Source organism: Cucumis melo, chromosome 9 (genome assembly GCF_025177605.1).
Source record: "Cucumis melo cultivar AY chromosome 9, USDA_Cmelo_AY_1.0, whole genome shotgun sequence".
Lineage (NCBI taxonomy): Eukaryota > Viridiplantae > Streptophyta > Magnoliopsida > Cucurbitales > Cucurbitaceae > Cucumis > Cucumis melo.
In genome coordinates, this window is record NC_066865.1 from 10,770,769 (window position 1) to 10,778,912 (window position 8,144).

Sequence of the window (8,144 nt, forward strand, 5' to 3'; positions counted from 1 at the left end):
CTCTTCTTAAATAAAACAAGTATCTTTATGAAAGATCTTTGCAACAAATTATTGTTTTGAGTAGCTTTCATTAGAAAAATATTTGTGAATCTTTCATCAATGGAAGAAATGTTTTATGAATGATTTCCATAACTAGTTAATGTTGTGTTTGTGATCTTGTTAAGTGAAAAATGTATTTTATTGATGATCATTTGAAAGTATTCTTTGGTAGATGTTTATTGTATGATATTGTTATTACTATGACTTTATGAAAGGAAAGGAAGCTAGGAGGCTAACCTTTCCTGTCTGCTGATTGTACTGATTGTATGATGTGAAAAAGTTGAAACCTATTGCAAGATGCTGATGGAAATTCTAGGTAACTTATGCGACGCTTGTTGAATGTGAATCCCAGGTCTAGGCGAGGGGAGAATTCCAAGTCGTGGGGGAGCTGTGATGTGTTATTGACGTTGGATGTTGGTTGAATGTGAATCCCATATCAAGAGAAATGATGTATGAGACACTAGTTGAATGTGAATTCCAAGTCTGAGAAAAGATTGAATGTGATAAGATGCTGGTGGAAGTCTCAGGTAACTTGCGTGACGATGGTTGAATGTGAATTCAAGGTCCAGGCGAGGGAAGAATCTGTTGAAATTTTGTCCTAAAACTCGTAGTTTATAGTTAAAATTATAATCTATTCCATAAAGTGGTTATTAAGGACTTAATAGTGAAAATTGAATGATATAATATTAAATCCAATAAACTAAGGTCCCAAGGCTATCTAGTAGACTTGAACTTTATGTAGAGACATAATGTAGATCAAGTTCGAGTATATAGCCAAATGGTCTATAATGTATGAATAAGGTTGGCCGCCTTATCCTGGGAACACTATGGATGCGACCCGCTTTGTAGTTAGTACAAACGATGTAATTTTGGATTGTTCATGTAAAGACATGGAAGTGTGGACATCCTATGTAAAGAGTTTAAATAAAACTGGAACTGGGAAATAGTCACTTTTAAGTTATAACATTGTTAACTACATAAAACTGACTATTTAAATTTTGATGACCAAGGTAACTTTTAATCCTAAGCTAACTATGATTTTTTGTTCAAACGGTATTATCCTTAGATCTGCATAGGTAAGGGCAGTTCATCAGCGTTGGCCCAATAAGCCTCCTATTTCAGAGGTAAGACCAGGTGGATGACTATGAATATGGGGTGCAAGACGAAATTCACTCTTATCTGCTTTAGGGTTAGTAGATAAGTTGTTCCTTTAAGGACTGAATCCAAGTATTGAATAAGAGGCCCCACCCTCTCATTTGCCCGAGAGGGATTCAATTTATAGATTGGACCTTAAACCAACTGTTTAATAGTAGATCAGTGGGACTTAAGGAATAAGATGTAGTCTTGGGGGTAAAACGATATTTTGACCAGTCCGAGGTTACGAACAACCTGTAAAGGATTAATTTACTGATCATGGTTATATCAGATGGACATAAATATATATATATATATAGTGAGGGGAGTGCAACTACAAAACTTTAATGAAATGACCCATTAGTTAATGAATATTGATTAGCTTGGTATAAAAGGGTTTAACTAGTTAACTCGAATCGTTGGCGTCCATGATCTATAGGTCCATTAGGTTCCACTACTAGCTCATATGGAATTAACTTAGAACAATATGTTGGAATAATTCGAATTGTTTGAATTAGATAGAGAAAGAAACCAACGAATATATGTGATATAGCCGTGGGTTAGAGAGATTTATGTTTAAATGTGATTTAAATATTTGAAATATCAATACAAATTCATATTTGGAAGCTCTAAATTGATGGAAATGGTCAAAGTTGTACTTTTGACTATATACAAATGTGATTTAATTTTTGAAAAAATGAATACGGATCCTACTTAGGAGGTGGAAATTAGTCAAGACAGACAAAATAATAAAAAATCAAAACGTTGACTTTTGACTTCAAAAAGTCAAAGTTTAATTTTGACTTGAATGGTCAAATAACCATTCTATCCTTAGACTAAAGTTTGTGGGAAAACCAACGATAACCTCACTAACGCTTAAGATAAGTGGCTACATAAGATATAAATACCTAGCCGACTAAGTTCCACTAATAGTTAGTGGATTATTAGGTGTTGAGATTTAAGAAACTAATTACATGCAATTTTTCATGTAATTAGCTTATTTAAACGGCATTTTTCAAATTATAAAAGAATTTTGCCATTTTGTATAATTTTGACTTATAAAATTCTTTTAGAAAATAGTTTCTCTCTTCCAAAAAAATCTCAACACTAAATTTCCACCTTCAATTTCCATATATTGCTATTTTTTTCTTCACTTAACGGGTCGCACAATCCGATTCTAAGTTTGAAGAATAGAAGGTCAACACTAGTGGTGGTCTCCGTTTTGAATTCGTAAAGAGATATTGAGGAGATTTCGAAAAGCTTTACAGGTACGTTTTTTACTAACCCTAATTTGTTTTAACTAGGGTAGATTTTGCATGTTAATCTCTAAAATGTTTAGATGCATATACATTAATTTTTTATCCGTAATTTCACTGTGCATGTTTCTTATTCCTTCATGTGGTATCAGAGCATGCTAAATTTACTCATTTGCATATAGTGGGTGTGAATTTATTTGATAAATTATGGTTTGAACTAAAATTGATATATTATGGTTTTGGCCCTAAATTAGGTTTAAATTTGTAATAATTATTGTAATTGGCTCAGTTTTGAGGCTTTATTATTGTTGTTAAGGGTATGTATTTTTTTCGAGTCCAAATTAGGTTGTAATTACTTCAACTAAGAGAGATTAAAGGTTCAGACCCAAAAAATAGGCTCCAACCTTGTTCGCGACTCGTTTTCAGCCGTTTGGCTCGCTTCGTGCCCCAATATACCCTTCACCCAGCCCGGCCCAAGTCCAGCGTGCAAACCAGAATCCTTCCGACCTAGCCCACAAGTGCCCGACTCTGATCTAATTGTTTTCAGTCGGTTCGAAGTGTTTAGGAGCAGTTTTGTACTACACCAAATTATTAATGTAATAATTTAGCTTTTAGCTAAATTTAAGAGCCAAAATCAATCCATTTTAGGGCGTTTAATAAATTATGGATGTGATGTATGTTTTAATTAATGCTTAAATTTTATGTGATAGTATGCCATATAGATTTAAAATCCCACCATAGGTTAACATATTCAAGCATTGGAAGTATATTATAATGGTTATAATTTTGATTAATTACTTGATATGTTAATTAATTAAATTAAATTTGATTAAATATGATTTAATAAAATTAATTAATTCATTCATTCATTCATTTAATTAAATATGATTTAATTAAAAGTTAAATAAATTAAAATCCATACTAATTGATTTGTTTATATAATGGTTATATATTGAATGTTATAGGATTGTCTAAAGTTTTTATAAGTGTTATAAAATAAATTAGACATTTAAAATGTATAACAAAGATAAGTTACATGCTCACGTAGGTTAAAAAACATATAGACCAAGTTTCATAGAATTAGGTCGATATATTTTAAAATTGGTTACAAGAGGCTCATTTGATTCAATCTTGTCAACAAGTCAGATAAGATGACTAAGGTTAGAGGTTCTTAAGTTGATGGTTTATCGAATACCTGCTATCTGAAGATCGTAATCAGTTCTTGAGCCTAGATAACCTAGTTTTCTGAGCATATATGAGAGATGTGAGGTAATAAAATTGGTTTATCACTAAACATCTTAGGCAAGTGATAGAAAAACCTGTACTTAACGAGGATTTAGTAACTATGCAAGGACTTAGAGACATAGTGAGCATCTCGCATGCAAGTTCTTATCGATCTTGTCAACAAGTCAGTTAAGATGACTAAGGTTGGAGGTTCTTAAGTTGACGGTTTATGGAATACTGGCTACCTGAAGATCGTAATCAGTTCTTGAGCCTAGATAACCTAGTTTTCTGAGCATATATGAGAGATGTGAGGTAATAAAATTGGTTTATCACTAGACATCTTAGGCAAGTGATAGAAAAACTTGTACTTAACAAGGATTTAGTAACTACGCAAGGACTTAGAGACATAGTGAGCATCTCGCATGTAGTGATCATGACTAGCCACATAGAGAGATTTTCGATATGCATTTAACTTACATATATAAATCGCGCAAACTCATGCATTAAGATTATAAATTAAATATGCATTGAATCTCTAAATTGAATTTAAACCCCATAAGAATATGTATAACGGGTCTCATGAAATATTCGGATTAGGACAAAACATATTAAAAACCATGAAACATTCCTTTTTCATTCATAATTCGTGATCATATTAGTCAATCATAGCATAACTTGAGAAATCAGTTTATAAATATTTAAGCTTTTGCAAACACAATAGAAATCATTAACTTAAAAATTTACCATAAAACATACCTTGAACGATAACTTGGAAATCATGCTTTATAAAACATTATAGAAATCATTTTATCACTCACAAGTTTTTGCTTGTGAAGCTTGAAATCATGTTTAATAAATAACTCTTTAAATCAAAGTGTCACTCACAACACTTGGTTTGATCCTTAGTTTAAGGATTCTTCCATTTTCTTCTTGACTTGAAAAATTCACATTTAATCTTTAATTAATCCTTTGATCAAGAAAAATCCAAGAAGTTCCTTAAAATTCCCAAAAATAGCAAAATCGCCTAAAAATATCTCAAAATGGCATGTTGGCAGTCAATGGCATGGTGGCTGGGCATAGCGTGCGTGCATGGCCTAGGCTGGCCTTGTCACATGCTAACCTCAGTGAGGGGTTCTGTGCGTCGTGCACTAAACTTACTAAGGGGTATCGCTCGCATCTTGGCTGCATACTCAATGCGCATTACTATTGTGTGCCTTGCGCGCGTCGTGCAACGCGTGCCCATCCTTGTATGCTAACCTTTGCACGTATGATTATTCGCGCAGCTTGAGTGCATCCTTGCCGCTCGAATGTGCCATGGTCATGTTGCATGCCTTAAAACAAGCCTAATAACCTCTATGAAACATAAACTCATGTTTATCTCGCCTTGTCATGCTTGACACTCAGCTACTACCTAGAAAATCATTTTTGTCCAGAAACTTAACTTGACTTTGAAAACTCATAACTTAAAATCTACAACAGTTTTTGTCACACCTCAGTCTAAGTTTTCCCTTCTAACCTAGATCGTGGTGTGAATTTACCCCTTTAAAAAAACATTTTCTTTCCAATATAAAATTAGCAAAAATATTTTTCAAGAAATTCTATAAAAAATTCGACAACACTTCCCTTAAAATATGAGTTAGCCAAACCTAGAAAAGGAGAGATTTTGTACTTCCATATATATATACATAAGTCCATAATACATCAAGTGTGTCTCACCACACACTTATCTAGACAGTTCCAGAGTTTCAGACAGAAATCATATTCAAGCTAAATATTACATACAAAATAGTTTCAATCTAATGAGAGATCTCCCCAAACTCAAGTTCTCAGCCTCACCCTCGCTACCTCTAACTAATCCATGATACAAACAAAAGATAACTACATACATACAAAAAAAGATAATGGAGAACTACAATCGATGACGAGTATTTAATCAACGTTTGGCCCTTGATCGCTACCTGAGGGGGGAAAGGAAAACATTGAAATGTAAGTATAAAACTCAGTGAGTGGTAAGTTCTATAAATGTAAAGCTCGTAAAACATGCTTGAAGAGAGAAATTGTAAATATGCATTAGTAATGAAAAAATGGTTGAAAACGTCATTAACTCATAGCCATCAATCTACGAACGAACCTGTAGTCGATCCAACCATGGCAAGGCATCTAAAAATACGGCCAAAGATAGCTCGCATATGACAAAGAATCATGCGGCCAAAATTAGCTCACGCATCTTAAATACCCGCCACGATGGCAACCTCCAACCAATCCAATCCAACCAAGATAGCATACTAAGTATACGACCCGAGAATAGCTCACATGTGCTTCATCTCCAAAAGGAAACACGTGGTCAAATGGAGCTCACGCACACTCAGCACCTACCACAGTAACAACATACCGCTTCTATGTACACATAGAGCCACCCACCATGGGTTTAGCTAGGCCCAAAGCCATATCACAATCTTCCATCCACATCCTTGCCTAGGTTCAGGTTCTCGGATCTCTGGTCATGGCCTCTTTCAGCCTCGGAACCCTCTGACAACCATAGGTGGCGCTACGAAAACACATTCACGTAACCTTAGGAAAATCACCTTCTCGTTCACCATAAACATTAATTAAACATATTTCAAAACCAAGTACACTCAAAACTTGAAACACGATTTTATAAAGTTCAAACCATATGAATTTTTAAAATTACGATGAGTAAGCATATCATTTGAGCATAAGAGGAAATAAGAACTAGAAACCCATTGAATAAAATTCGAGCCATAAACATTCTTAAAAATGTGATGCTTATACACACTGTTTAAACATAATTGAAAATATGTAATAAAAGCTTAAGTCGTGGTAGTTTTCAATTATATCATGAGATAATATGTATAAATACAAAGAATGCTCGAAAATTAAGCCATTCGCAGTCAATAACTCGATCCCTCGGGGTTATACGCTTTCCCCACTTCAACTTGGTATGAAACAACGACCAACAACCCTCAGTTATCTTTGCATATTGAGGTATCACAACTATTTCTAAACTACTTCATCAAGCCAACTCAAATTATTTATAGTTCAATGGGTCGAACTTCACTTTTCTTATTAACTTGTATCATTCATTATATACTTTAATTTAAGCTAAAATTTCACTTTTGGACCCTTAAACCTCAACTTAAACTCCTAATGCCACAAGCAAACAAAATTAAGTCGCCTTTTAAAACAATATGCTCCTATACCCTAAATCCATGCCTTAGAGGTTTAGACCCATTAACAACTTAATATCAATCTAACGAGTCAAAACTTAGGAACTTACCCAAACTTGTCTAAAACGACTTTAAACAAGTTGATCAATGTTTCTAAGTCCTCCAAATCTTCAATCCTTCATATATAATAATATGGGTAATATCAAGTTCATGCTAAAACTAAATGAGTATTCACGAAACTTACCTAAATTACTCAAAAATCTTACCAATCACCTAATAAAGTAGTCTTATTCTTAAAGGAAAATACCCTAACGACTTTCTACTTTGTAAACGAGCATCCACCATCATGGGCTATTCAACTTTAACACTTAAACTTAATGGAGATTCAAGAACTCTACAAAATTTCTCCAAAATTTATCAAGAAGTTAACCAAGTAACCCAAACTTCAGTGGACTTCACTAAACTACCTTCTAAATTCAAAGATCAAACATCCAACATCATGAGTTATTCGAAGTTATCATTAGAATTAGATGAGTACTCAAGAACAACTTCAAAAACTTAAAATCTTACCCAAGTTGTGCCAAAACGCCCAATTTCGTGTTTTTGAAGGGCTGGACAGCGACGCAAAATCCTCTAATATTCAAATCTAGCATCAAAGAGTAATGGGTATGATGAAAACCAAGTCTAAACTTATTGGGTATTCAAATTTACCTAAAAAGACAACCTGAACCACAAGAATCTTACTCTAAAATAATGGATCTGAAAGAAGAATGGACACCAACGGCTAAACCGATCTTCGACAGGTTACCACACATAGCGGCTGAAGGAGAAATTTAGTGTAGTAGCTGGTTTCGTCGGACGACACACAAGGAAGAAGAGGCAACCGTGCGAATGGAGGAACAGTGACGAACAGCTGAACCGCGAGGGGCACCGATGTCTGTTGCGGTGGTGTGGGCGAAAATAATCGGGCAAAGCCTTGTCGGCGCGGCTTCGGAAAGAGAAGATCTGGAATGGGAGGGGACGGTGCTGGTCGGAACTTGGAGAGAAGAAGAAGAAAATATCAAGAGAGGGGAGGAGGTCTTTCTCACGTCTTTGAAGAAGAAGAAGAAATTTTTTTGTTTCTTTTTTTTTTAACTTAATAATATTGAAAGAATGACCAAAATGCCCTTCAATTCAATTAAACCCACTTTTCACCAATCTTCATTCTTTTCAACATCTATACAAAACAAAGTAAGTTTTAAAATCCAATTAAAATAGTTCTAAAATTTCCTTATCACACGTATCAATCTTAAGGAGTATAAAA

General features: G+C 34.2%; 1 long non-coding RNA gene across 1 annotated transcript; it reads right to left on the reverse strand.

Annotated features, from left to right (window-relative positions):
* Positions 1-5,348: 5,348 nt before the first annotated feature.
* Positions 5,349-7,919, reverse strand: LOC107992204 (uncharacterized). The gene is made up of 4 exons (XR_001764708.2): positions 7,586-7,919; positions 7,412-7,487; positions 5,785-6,201; positions 5,349-5,611 (listed from the first exon to the last, which is right to left on the reverse strand). It is a non-coding gene; the product is annotated as an uncharacterized LOC107992204 (long non-coding RNA).
* Between the last annotated feature and the right edge of the window lie 225 nt (positions 7,920-8,144).